Source organism: Dipodomys spectabilis, unplaced genomic scaffold (genome assembly GCF_019054845.1).
Source record: "Dipodomys spectabilis isolate Male_0828 unplaced genomic scaffold, ASM1905484v1 ptg000054l, whole genome shotgun sequence".
NCBI lineage: Eukaryota > Metazoa > Chordata > Mammalia > Rodentia > Heteromyidae > Dipodomys > Dipodomys spectabilis.
The window spans coordinates 3,475,563-3,488,982 of NW_024870731.1; positions in this window are offsets into that span (position 1 = coordinate 3,475,563).

Sequence of the window (13,420 nt, forward strand, 5' to 3'; positions counted from 1 at the left end):
TGCACACCTCTTCTTGGGTACTGTGAACCTGAAGGTGGCAATGAGTACCACCCTGTCCTAAAAGGAGGGGTCATGTACCCCTCCTGACTAGAAATAGACCCTCCCCACACACACCCAGGCTTCCCATCATGTAGACTTACAAAGAAGGAAACCTGCATTCCTAGAGCAGCTAGCATCAGATCCACAGAACTGTATGGAAAGCTTGCAGCAAAGTAGCAGCAGACCACAGCTCGCTTTTCCGTTGAGTTTTGACCCGAGGGGGGGGGTAACAGGAGTAAAACAGCATCAGATTTGCTATCAAGACACCTCAGCTGCATCTCAACCTCATAACAATTTTGCCATATTTGCTCTGAATTGGGGAGGCCTATCATCTATTACTACACGTGGCTTCCATTTCTGATTAGGACCTGTAAGGAATAATGTGGCTTCTAAGTATCTGACATGGGATACGAGAAGGTAAAATGGGAGAATAAATAAGGAAAAGTGGAAAGAAAGTATTTTCACAACAAAACTCTCCCAAAGCTTTACTTCAGTCCCTGTTTCAGTGCTTAGAACCTGTGCTCAGAGAAGGAAGACTTCCTCTTCAGTTGCTCAGTGTATTTTGGTGGATGCACCAAACAGTAGATTTAGGGACAAGAGCTCATTCGAATGAACTAATGCCATGTGGTACAGCATGAGTAAAGATCACACAATACGAGGTAAGAGCAGATAGACTGAAAAGATTCAACTGTATGATTCCATTCATAGAAAGCTCAGAACAAGATAAAATTCACCAGGAGGATTCTTGGCCTGGAAATTAATTACATGATTATGTTTACCTTGTGAAAATTCGATACTAAGACCAATATACTTTTGTCTAAATATTGTATCTCATTGAAAAGATTTACCCTAAGAAATATTAATGCCAGTCAGTATTCATTGGGTTTCAAATCACAGAGGTTGGAAAAGTAGGACCCGTGAAATGAATTTAAGATTTAGATATTTCTTATTTGTCTAGCAGAGTGTCATATAAACAGAAAAGACTCCAGATTTGAAGAGACTGAACACACTTCACCACAAGATGTCATGTATGTTCCTAGATGGAGTCATGTCTCTGTTGGGACAGCTAGATAAATATGAGCAGAGTTGTAGACTGGATGTCAGACTGTGTCAAGGTCAGATTTCTTGAATGGAAGGGTTACATGATAGTCATTCTTATTTGGGAAAAATGTACATTGGAGAATTGGAAAAAGAAGTTTATAGTTAAAACAGCAAGTTAGTGATTTTGAATTTGTTTAATTTGTTCAAATCAACTATAGAAACATACATAGAGAGAGTACAACAAATCAATGCAGTAAAATGTTAAAAGTAGGGAGTCTGAATAAGAGAAATATGGATGCTGTGTTTAATACTTTTTCTAAGTTTTCTCAAAGTCTGGAATTATTAAATTAAGAACAAATTTTGACTGAACCATGGTAGTAGGATTGACGTCTAGGAACTCAGAAAAGTGTTGGATACAATGGCCATTTTCCATTATCGTCACCTCTAGAATGATACTTCTGGCCAATGGCACCCCACTGTATTATTATGAGACCAACTCCTGAATGTGCTTGCGTTTCCAGCCTTTGTTAGGATATGATTCTACCACCTGCCAACCAAGTGATCCTAGGCTTCTGTGTTTCTCCTCCTAAAATTCTAATTTGGTCCTTGAAGTACATGGTGTGTGTGTGTGTGTGTGTGTGTGTGTGTGTGTGTGTGTGTGTGTGTGTGTGTGTGTGTGTGTGTGTGTGTGTGTGTGTGTGTGTGTGTGTGTGTGTGTGTGTGTGTGTGTGTGTGTGTGTGTACTGTGGCTTGAACTTAGGACCTTTAGTTTTTTTTGTCCAAGGCTGGCACTCTACCACTTGAGCCACATCTTCACATCTGGCATTTTGCTGGTTAATTGGAAATAATAGCCTCATGGACTTTCCTGCCTGGACTGCCTTTGGACAGGGATCTTCACATCTCAAACTCCTGAACAGCTAGGATTATAGGTGTGAGCCCCTGGCACACAGCTTCCTAGAAGCTTTTTATTTACAAGAACCATACAAGTACTAAATACAATGCTACTCATGTAACTGATTCTGAATAAATGGAAATGATAACTCTTATTAGTGTCAATAAAACCATAAATAATACAAATATATAATGAAATCAATTTGACTGTCACTTGCTGACTCTCAGCCATCCTCTCACAAGAACGGCTGCCAAGCTGGTCCTTGTTCAGATCACATTTGCCACGTCAGGGTTTTCTTCGACCATGTTTAATAACCAGTTTCCAGATCTGGGTATTGGGGGCTGTAAATTTCCCTGGTGACCGTTGCCAATGACAGGGAAGGAAAGACTTGGGTAATTACCACTTGTACTTCCACAAAACACATGAACTCAAGTCAAGAGCAAGGATTTGGGATAATAAAACACCGGAGTTTAAAAATGCAGGAAAAAAACATCTGCCCAACTTGGATGATAAGAAATAATGTGTCTCATTGGAAAAGCAGAATCTGGGTTAACAGTGATGTGACAAAAGTACTGTCGAAAGCTTTTGTGTTGGAGGGTTCCCACCCAAAATGCTATGTGGTCACACATCTGTAAGGAGATTATGGCTTTAGGATCAGTCATGGATTGGTTGGCAATCAGTACCTTTGCTTATGCCCACAATCCGCGGTGTGCCTTTCTTGGTTGATTTTATAGTGTGGTTGCTTGCAACTGGTACCATGCAATTCAACCCCCTTCAAGCAAGCTGACTTGATAGATTGTATGGAAAGATCCCAAAACAACAACTAGGACTTTTTAAATAGTTAGGAATATCTTGGCCTTTCCATTTGGAAAGAAAGTGTTGCAAGGTGTTGGACTTGGGTTCCCACTTGGTGACGCTCTTGTTTCTGAGCATCATGTTTTCAGTTTACAAAAAAAGGAGTTGGAGATGGGTTGCAGAGCAAATTTTGTCTACCTTAGGATTTCTTCAAAGTGACTTTTTTGAAATGGGTACTCTTTTAAGTTTTTTTGTTCTTTGTAGTGTCTCTCTATGCATTAGTAAGGTCGTATTCTTGCTGTAGGCTTGGCTAGCATCTCCTGTTGCTAAAAGAGGCTGACCTCACAGCTTGGAACTAACAGGACTGGTAGTCTTGTTTGAGCAGTGACACAACTGGAATTTCTTAAGGTGAGCAATCCCAGCTCTCTTTCACGAGAGAGTTTTTCTAGTTGTCTGATTTGGCTGCTCAAAAAAATCAAAATTTACAAATCCAGTAGTGGTCACTGTGAATGCTTAAAGAATAAATGTAAATATGGCACGTGGCCATTTGTAAACTGTAAATGTCCTCCCACATAGTCAATGAAATGGGCCTTATTTTCCTTCCAAACAGAACAGTTTCACTGAAACCTCACTTTGCCCCAAATTAATCAAAGTTAGTGACAGAGTGGTTGATTTTAAGTCAAGAGGTAAAGCTATTCAAGTAGGAAGGTAAGAATAAGTTTCCTCTGGGAAAGCAAGGCATTTTGAAAAATTGGACAAGAAGGTCCATGAATAGCATTTTCTCCTATAGACCAATATTGTGTGTGTGTGTGCACACAGGCACGCATGCGTGCGTGTGCACACACACACACACACACACACACATGCGCGTGCATATGCAGGCACTAGCACAAAACTTGAACTTAGGGCCTGACTGCTGTCCCGTAGGTTTTTTTCTTTTTTTTTTTTTGGTCCAGTCGTGGAGCCTGAACTCTGGGCCTGGGCGCTGTCCCTCAGCTCTTCAGCTCAAGGCTAGCGCTCTACCACTTGAGCCACAGCGCCACTTCTGGCTTTTTTCTTTTTGCTTATGTGGTGCTGAGGAATCGAACTCAGGGCCTCAGGCATGCAAGGCAAGCGCTATACCACTGAGCTACCTTCCCAGCCCCTCCCGTAGGTTTTTCACTCAAGGCTAACTCTACACTACTTGAGCTACACTTCCAGTTTTTTGGCAGTAGAGGTAAGAGTCTCACAGATTTTTCTGCCTGGGCTGGCTTTGAACTATGATTCTCAGCTCTCAACCTCCTGAGTAACTAGAATTACAGGCATGAGTCAATGGCACCTGACTCTGCAGACCAGCTTTCTAAACATATGCCCTTGGAATTGTTAGCTCAAAGCATAGACTCCAGCTGGCTCAGCTGGAAGTCTTCTCTCTTCCCAAATCTCTTACCATCCAGGTTTGAACCACACATTGTCACCTACTGTCCTCTGTCTGGTTGAAGAGTGATGGTATCCTCAAAGGTGCGTAGTTGGATTCCAGATCTTGGGAATTGAAAGACAGCTTATATGCTTTTTTCTTTTCAGACTCAACATCAGAGAAATTTCAAAATGCTCCCTAAACCAATTTTTTCCAATACTGGGGTTTGAACTTAGGGCCTGGGCACTAAGGCTGGGGCTCTACCACTTGAACTATAACTCAAATTCCAGATTAAAAAAATTATTCAGTTTTTATTATCTTTAAGTAGTTTACAAAGGAGTTGCCATTAAACAAAGCACTTTATGAATACAATGTACTTTGATTAATGTCTTCCCTTTCCAACATTCTCAGAGATAAGAGTCTCATGGCCTTTTCTGTCCAGGCTGTCTCTGAACTATGATCCTTAGCTCTCAGCCTCCTAGGAGTACAGGCACAAGCCATAGTCATGCAGCTTCTGTATACCTTTTTTTTGGGGGGGGGGGTTCCAGTTGTGGGGCCTGAACTCTGGGCCTGGACACTGTCTCTCAGCTCTTCAGCTAAAGGCTATCGCTCTACCACTTGAGCCACAGCACCACTTCTGGCTTTTTTCTTTTTGCTTAAATGGTGCTGAGGAATCGAACCAGGGCCTCATGCATGCAAGGCAAGCATTCTACCATTGAGCCACCTTCCCAGCCCCTGTATACCTTTTTTATGTGCACAGATTATAAAGGACATAGAAGCAGGACTCCTTTATTTATTTATTTATTTCTGTCAGGTATGGGGCTTGATCTCAGAGCCTGGGCACTGTCCCTGAGCAATTTTGCTAAGGCTAGTGCTCTACCACTTTGAGACACAGCTCCACTTCCAGTTTTCTGGTGGTTCATTGGAGATAAGAGTCTCATAGACTTTCCTGCCCAGGCTGGCTTTGAACCATGATCTCCAGATCTCAGCCTTCTGAGTAGCTAAGATTACAGGCCTGAGTCATGAGTATCTAATGCTGGACTCCTTTATTAAACAATTTTCCCATTATTCTCCAAAACTATGCATATAGGTATGATGATATATAGCAGAGCTGGGTCAAATGGATACTATATTTGGAACAAGGGTCTATGTTGGGGCTTTGTTTTTCAAACAATTATTTAGAAAAAAAATATGTCAGATCAGACATTGATATTAACCCAATCCAGCTAGGTACAACTCTTGAAACCTGTTTAAAAGCAAGTCATGTTACAGTGAGGAATGTAACTAGATTTTAGCATATGGTGGTAGCTAGCCAATCAGCTGATATATTTGGCTGGAATTTCAGAAGATAATTGTTTCATTCCCAGGTCTATCTCTGGCTTACCATTTGGCCTCGACTAATTGCTTAATCTCTCCTAGCCTCTGATTTTCTATTTTGAAAGTGAGAATAATAATAACTTCCAAGTACCTATCTCATCTGGATATTGAGTGGCTTAATGGGGTCATGTTTATAAAGTCCTGGAAAATGTCTCAGGAGAAAATGTTGTACCACTTTGTCAATTCTGGATGGTAATTGTTTTAGGATCATAGGTGGGTAGGCAGGGGCTTCATTTGGTGAAACTGTTATTACAAAAGTATGTTCTATGCTTTGTTATAACTAAGGAATGGCTCTTTGGAAAACAGACCCTTTCATCACCATGAAAGCTCTCATCTGTTTGTTGGTGCAACAAGGTGAAACTCTTGTGGTAAACCAAACTTGCTCTTCTGTCTAAATGGTACACAGAGCTGAGAAAGGAACTATGATTTAATGGGCTCAGGAAATCACTCAAAGCCAATTTGCTTCACCAATGCATGTAGTGCCTTTGGGGGTCAAACAGATGGGTTGGTGCTATCTTTGTCCACTTCCTGGCTGAGTGACTCCAAGAAAATTATTTGACCTTCCTGTTCCTGTACCATGTCCAACACATGAGAAGCTGTCCAGAATTATTACCCACATTAACAGAACCATCACTGTAACTGCATCTATTCTCTAGTGCCATGAAGAATTAGTGAGAAGCAAGCCCACCACGGCCTGAGATTAATACCAATGGCTCTTGTCTATAATCCTATTAAGGAGGCTGAGATCTGAAAATCCCAGTTCAAAGGCAACCTGAACAAACAAATCTGAGAGACGATCTCCAATTAATCAGCAAAATGCCAGTAAAGATGTAGGCTCAAGTGTTAGAGCCCTAGCTTAAGAGGAAAAGCCGAGCAAGAATACAAGTCCCTGAGTTCAAGCCCAAGTACTAGCATCAAAAAGAAAAAAAAGAAAGAAGGAAGGAAGGAAGGAAAGAAGGAAGGAAGGAAGGAAGAAAGGAAGGAAAGAAGCCTCATTCTATGAGCCCTCTAGATTTAGAAAACTGATCAATCTAAAGGAAACAACTCTGTGTGGAGGATTTATGCAAATCCCCACATTACATTTCTCTGTCATGACTGATAGAGCCCCAGCTCCTTGACTTCCTAGGTACAATCAGTACTTCGGAGGAACTTAGAGAAGTTGATGTTTATTAAGAGCAAACTATATGGCCATGAGGCCAGACACCACCTAACACTCGAACATAACTGAACAGTGTGCTTACCAGCCTTTCACTTTGTCATATATGCATATTTCTAAGCCTATGCAAATATTTATGAATGAATGATTTTCACTACTATATAGTAAGAGGATCTCTTATGTAGGAAAGAATGTATAAGTTCTAGAAGGCAGGAATTTTATTTCATTTCTGCTCACCTTTGTACGCCAATCTGGTACCCAGGAGGCTTACAGTATCTTTTTGTAGGCCATACTGATGGTCTAGCTGAGTAGCTAGACCATATTGATGGTCTACAAAAAGATACACACTATTCCTGGCTTTAACTTCTAGACTAGTCATCTTGATGCCCCCAAGACCTGCCTGCCTCCTACGTGGATTCTCCATTCATGTATTGCTTTGTACTTTCTATGGCCCATTATATGCAGCATCTTAAAAATGTGAGGATGGCCTCAAACCAAATCTTGAGTTTCTAGGGTTGGTAGATGCCTGTTTTAGAGAATAGGTATCTGCCGGTTAACTCTAAAATGACTTAGCCTTTTACTTAGATAGTAATTTCCCCCAAACAAGCAAACATGGTCACCTCATTGGAACTCTTTCTCCTGCAGATAATAAAATTCCATGTCAAACTCTTAGGAGACAGAGAGACAGAGACAGAGACACACAGAGACACACAGAGAGAAGATGAAGGAGGAAGAAGAGGAGGAAGAAAAAGGAGAGCAGGAGAGGAGAGGAGATAAAGGGAGGAAGGAAAGGAAAGGAAGAGAAAGAGAAAGATGAACCATGAGATAATCAATCTATTGTCTTAGGTGTTATTGTTTAAAGCTACAGAAACAATTTATGGCCCCAAATCTCTCCATTACAAATAGGACAGTTGCCACAAACAGATGTCAACCAGAGCAAAGTGAAGACCATGCCATTAAGTGACTGCACATCAGGTTCAAAGTAACAAAACAAACAAACAGAAGCAATATAATTTGGCCTAATGAATATTTTATCACACGTATGCAATATGCAAGTGACTAGAATTTTGACTTTAAAATGAGCATTTAATGTTGTTCAGATTCACCATTGATAGTCAAAAAGTAGCAAGCAGGGAAAATCTTTTCCATTACCCATCTGGAAGGAATGTTTTGATACCTTGCTTTTGCCCTAACTCCTTCCTCAATCTCTCTTCCATCCTTCCCTTTCTTCTTGCTTCCTGCCGTTCTTCTGTGTCTTGTCTTTCTCTCTCCTCTTTTTCTGCTTTTGTGGTAAAAAATCAGGGCTTTCCTGAATCTTATACTTTTTTTCTAATTTGGGGAGGGGAAAGGAAATAACAAAATACTGAAACAAGAATACAGGTTCACCCATTGTAACAATGAGATGTACAAAACACTGTTGAAAACGAACTTTACAACTTTGTGGAGTTGGAGAGGTGGTGAGGGAAGGGATTGTAGGGAAAAACAAAGAAGGGGGCAACAATGCTTGATAGGAAATGTACTCACTACCTTACTCATATAACTGTAACCCCTCTGTACAGTATCTTTACAATAATACATATATATATATTAGTTATATATATATATATATATATATATATATATAAAGAATCATGGCTCTTGAATTGTAAGACTCACTTTAATTCTTCCTACTTTACTCTGGACAAGTTGCTTCATTCATTTCCTCTGATGTAAATCAGCTATAATGTCAGAATTTCTACAGTCTTTAATGATTCTTTCTAGGGATCAAAGATACTATGTGTATAAAATACTCAGCATTGATGAGAATGAGTGTTTTTGAAAAGAAGGGAGAGATAAATTCTATTTTTAATGAAATAATAAGGTTGGAGAGAGAGAGACAGAGAGAGAGAGAAACTTAGTTCAAAGTTCTCCATGTCAAACCAGCCTCCTCTAACAAGAGTCCGAAACTTTCTTTTTCTCTGAGCCTCCGATTGGATGGGGAGCAAGGACACAGTGGGAAGTGCTTGACTTCTGAGGGGGACAGATCTGCTCTCTGACTGGATTCCCTTTGGACAGATATCTAGAATTATCCAGTCAGTACAAGGGAAAACACTTTGGTGTATGTGACAGTACTAGAGTTTGAACTCAGAAGCCTGAGCATAGTGTCTTAGCTTTTTTTACTCAAGGCTAGCATTCTACCACATGAGCCACAGCTCTACCACCAGTGATTTGCTGGCTAATTGGAGATAGGAGACTCACAGGCTTTCCTGCCCTGGCTTGCTTCAAACAGTGAGCCCTCAGATCTCAGCCTCCTGAGAAGCCAGGATTATAGGCATGAGACACAGATCCCTGCTCAAGGGATCCCCAGTTTTGGACTTGAATTTGAATGGGGTCTTATTAGCCTTATTCGAGAACTACTTAGCTTAAGACCATACCTCAATGACCTTATCCAAGCAACACTAACATCTAGGATATGTTTGCACACATTCTAGAAACTCATCTAGACTTTCTTCTAGGGCCTATTCAGGTCTGACAGTAAATGCTCAGTAATGATCTGCTGGCTAAAATGGATAAGCCAATGTGAGCCGGCATGTACACTATACAATATTAATACAGTGGGTAAATGAGTGGGGATGCCATCAACTCTTGTTAAGTGAATGGTTGAGGATCCACAGTAGACAATCCATAACTACTTGTTGGATAAACAAACCTCAATGGAATGAGTGAATGAATGAATGGTATACCAGTCAGATCTATGACTAGTACTTTATACATGTTTCATAAACTGCTCTTTGATTTTTTTGTAGCTAAAAGGCTGTCCCAACTAACTGACTCTGTAAATTTATGATTTGCTTTTATAGTCTGTTGGTAACTTTTGAAATAGATGTTGATACCCTATGGATTGAGTCCCATTTTCAAACAGACAAGAGATATTTTCTAACCTCCCTGGTTTGAACATGCAGGAAAAAGGGAGGGATAGTGCATATGTACCAGCTAATCTCTGTTATGACATATCTACATGACTGAGAGGCAGGGGCCAGGGGGGGAGGATCATGTCCCTGGCCTGAGCAGGAAGGGTTGTCCACAAATGCCGCTTGAGTAGAGCCATCGTGTTCCTGTATATACTCGGTAGATATATGTACCCAACAGAATAGGTAAATGTAATCCTTTGTCATTATTCATTTCACTTTCCGGAATTCTGTGGTATTTCCAAAGTGTGACTGCTTCTCTTCTGGGTTAAGTAGAAATTTTTACTTAAGTCAAAACCACTTACTTTAGATACATTCAGTGACATTGGGATCTTATTCCCCTGGAAGTGTTTCTCCTGTGTTTCAAAATCAGTGAATTTTCACTTGATCTCACAGATCATTGAATTGAGTGTTAAACTGAGTGGAGGAGGGAAAAGCTTTTACGGAAAAAAAAATCAGTGGCTTATTGAGATATGCTTGAGAAGAATCTCTGTATTTGGCATTGATAATTATATCAGTCTGAAAACTGGAAGGACTTCAGATCTAGTTCTGCTATTTAGAATCATTTGAGGACCTCTTTAAGGAGACTGGGCTAGGCACTAGTAATTCATACCTGTAATCCTGCCTGCTCAAGAGGCTGAGATCTGAGGATCATGGTTTGAAACCATAGCCTTGGCAGGAAAGTCTGTGAGACTCTTATCTCCCATTAAGCTCCAAAAAGCTGGAAGTGGAGGTGTGGCTCAAGTAGAGCTATAGCTTTGAACGAAAAAGCTTAAGGGCCAGTACCCAAGCCCCGAGTTCAAGCTTTAGTGATGGGACACACAGAGAGAAAGAAAGGAAGGAAGAAAGGAAGAAGGAAGGAAGGAAGGAAGGAAGGAAGGAAGGAAGGAAGGAAGGAAGGAAGGAAAAGAAAGGAAGGAAGGAAGGAAGGAAGGAAAGGAAAGGAGGAGGGAGGGAGGCAGAGAGAGTAAGAGAGAGAAAGAAAGAAAAAAAGAAAGAAAGAAAGAAAAGAAAAAGAGAAAAGAGAAAAAGAAAGAAGAGGAGGAGGAGGAAAGAAGGAAGAAAGAAAAAGAGAAAAAGAAAATAAAAAGAGGTTGGAGTATTTGCATCGAATAACTCAAGTTAAAATTCAATAAGAAGGCTGGCACCGGTGGCTAAAGCCTGTAATCCTAGCTACTCAGGAGGCTGAAATCTGAGGATTGTGGTTCAAAACCAGCACAGGCAGGAAAGACCCTGAGACTCTTATCTCCAACCAATCACCAGAAAACTGGAAGTGGTGCTGTGACTCAAGTGGTAGAGCGCTAGCCTTGAGCTGAAGAGCTGAGGGACAGCACCCAGGCCAGAGTTCAAGTCCCATGGCCAACCAAAAAAAAAAATCAATTAGATTTGAAACTGCTGTAATAAATGATAACATTTTAGAAAAAAATTAAAATGCAGTCAACCTCCTGATTGTTTTGTATAAAGCTTGATTTGAGAAAGCCAAGCAATTAACTGGCTAAACTTTATCCTTTTAATTTTAATATGTAGCAATTTTGTGACACTTAATTAAATATTTTCCATCATTGATTTGGTACTGAAACTAAATTAAATTTAAATTAAACTAAAAAATTAGTATGGCCAATATGGAAAACAATATAAAGTTTCCTTAAAAATTAAAATAAATGTACTATATAATTTAGCAATTCCATTCACAGGTAAGTATCCAAAGGAAATGAAATAAGTATATTGAAGCGATATCTGAACTTGCATGTTCACTGCAGCAAAAACAACCGAGATGTGAACCAGGAACTGGGGGCTCATGCCTGTAATCCTATCTACTCAGAAGGCTAAGGTATGAGACTTATGCTTCAAAGCTGGCCTCAGCAGAAAAATCTGGGAGACACTTACCCCCAATTAACCAGCAAAAAGCTAGAAGTGAAGGTATAGTAGAGCACCAGCCTCGAGTGGAGAAGCCAAGCAAGAGCACAAGTCCCTGAGTTCAGGACTGGAACAACAGAAAAAAGCAAAGATGTGAAAAACCTGCTTAACAATGTACAAATGTATAGAAATTACATATATAGTACATGTGTGTATATATAGCATATCTATGGTATACACACACACACACACACACACACACACACACACAGAAATACTATTCAACCTTTAAAAAAGAAAGACAATGCCAGGCACCAGTGGCTCATGCCTGTAGTCCTAGCTACTCAGATGGCTAAGATCTGGTGAGATCTGAGGATCGTGGTTCAAAGCCAGCCCAGGCAGAAAAATCTGTGAGACTCTTATCTCCAATTAACCATCTGAAAACCAGATGTGGTGCTGTGGTTCAAGTGGTAGAGTGCTTTCCTTGAACTGAAGAGCTCAGGGACAGTGCCCAGGCCCAGAGTTCAAGCCCCACCACTGACCAAAAAAATGAAAGAAAGAAAGACACCTTGTCAATTGGGAAAAACGACAAGTTTCTAAGTTCTAATGAACTTAGAAAGCATTATGCTAACAGAAACTAGCCAAACACAGAAAGACAAATATGACATGATCTCATTTATATGTGAAATCTAACAATGCCAAATTTATAGAGCAAATTATATAATGGTGATTATTAGGTGGTGTTACAGTTTGGATCTAGAATATTCTGAAAGGCTCTTGGGTTGAAGGCTTGGTTCCCTAATGCAGCAGTATTCGGAAGTGTTGACTTAAGAGAATCTAACCTAATCAATAATGCATTGAAGGGTTCATAGCTAAATGGACTGTGGGGAGGTGGTAGCAATTGTAGGAGGGGGTTCTACTTAGAGGAAGTAGGTCACTGGAAGCATCTCCTAGGTACCTAATCTTGTTCTCTTTCCCTCCCCCTCCCCCTCCCCTCTCCCTCTTTCTCTCCCCCCCCCTTCTTTTTTTCCACTATGCTCTACCACACCCTCTCGGACAAATATTCTGCCTTGCCTCAGGCCCAAGCACTAGATATAACCAAACACAAACGGAAACTTCTGAAACTGTTAGAATAAATATAAATATTTCAGGGTTGGGGGTTTAGCTCAGTGGAAGAGCACTTGCCTAGCAAGTACAAGGCCTTGAGTTTGGTCCTCAGCTCTGAGAGAAAAAAAAAAAAAAAGTAAAAGCCCTCCCCTCCCCCAAAAGAAACCAAGGCAACTAGGATGAGTATTTCTTCCTTTAAAATTATTTTTCCTTCTTGATTTTCTTAGATCTTTTTTCATACCAATAGGAATACCAAGGTTGAGGGAAGAGAAATCTTGGAGAATTATTGATCAAAGAATGCAAAATTTCAGTCACACGAGTAACAAGTCCTAGAGATCTATTGTACAATATGGTGATTATAGTTAATAACAAGGTATTTTGTCAAATGCCAGTGGCTAATCCTAGCTTTTGGAGTTTGAGATTAGAAGGATCAAAGTTTGAGGCCAGTCTGAACAAAAAAGTTCAGGAGACCCCCTTCTTAGTGAAGAATTGAACACAGTGGCACATGCCTATTATCCGAGGTACAGGAAAGTTGAACGTAGATGGATTGCGCCCAGACATGCACCCAGGCAGGAAGCAAGACCATTTCAAAATAACCAGCACATATCAGGGCTGAAGTATGGCTCCGCAGAAAGAGCACTTGCCTAGCAAGCACAAGGTCTTAACTTCAAACTCCAATACTGCCAAATAATAATAATAATAATCAGACATGAAATTGCCAGGGGATGCTTTTCCCCTTCAGGCAAAGCCTATTTGAACAGTCATGCAAACGTGTCCCCAGCTAGGCTTTCCAAATGGTCATTAGAGGAGCTCAT